Here is a 928-nt window from a genome sequence, read left to right as displayed (position 1 = left end):
GGTGGGAGGGGTGATATATCAGTAGAATATCTTAAGTTTCATGAGTGACTTGGATGGATTAACTTGGTTAAATTCTGGAATTAAAATGGTCTTATATTACATAAATATATACATAGTTCATAACATTCATATCATTACAAGCAACACAGAACCTTTTATATGTCACATATGTTGAATGAAGGTAAAATAGAACAGTTTTGGCAGTTAAAAGTAACAGTTTACCTGAATATTTCACACTATAAAAGTAGATTATTGTGTTTTAACCTGAGCTATTACAGTGAAATGATAGATAGATAGATAGATAGATAGATAGATTAGTAAATTCGACTGTGAAACAAGTGCTGGCAAATTTAAATAACTAATTTTAAGTTGATACCCATGTGGTTTCAGTGAAATGATATTAAAGATGCACCATCATGCAGTTGGCTTAGTTAATTGTTTACTTTTTAAGATCACTAACCCCGCTCCCCTTTCACTTGAGATAATGCGAATTCAATTTGAGCCATTCGTGTCTCAATCGTAATTTACATTCTAAAGCAGAGCGCGCGCACCACCCATGCCTCTACTGTCTCGGAGGCGTAGCCCCATTGCGTACGATTAAGCTACGTTTTGACTTAGCTATCTGGTGCATGGTGCCAGTTAAAAGCTATTTTTAAACAAATCCAAACCACCTTTAAGGTGCGCTCACATTTAGCGTTGTTCGACGAATTTTGGTCGAATCATTCAATATTTTCGTGAGGACGAAAAAGTTCCCCACAGATTTCGCTCGATCATTTTCACATTGGTCACGTGAATCGCTGCGTAGACTACCGAAAGCTGCTTGGTGTGAAAGTGACTTTGTGTGAACAGTGTTATATCGCTACGCTATGGACTTAGTTTGCCAACGAAATATTAAATCAGATCGTAAAATATGTAGGCTAAAGTTACA

The sequence above is a fragment of the Sinocyclocheilus anshuiensis genome, unplaced genomic scaffold, assembly GCF_001515605.1.
Source record: "Sinocyclocheilus anshuiensis isolate Anshui unplaced genomic scaffold, SAMN03320099.WGS_v1.1 scaffold700, whole genome shotgun sequence".
Taxonomy (NCBI): Eukaryota; Metazoa; Chordata; class Actinopteri; order Cypriniformes; family Cyprinidae; genus Sinocyclocheilus; species Sinocyclocheilus anshuiensis.
Note: the sequence above shows the minus strand (reverse complement) of the source record.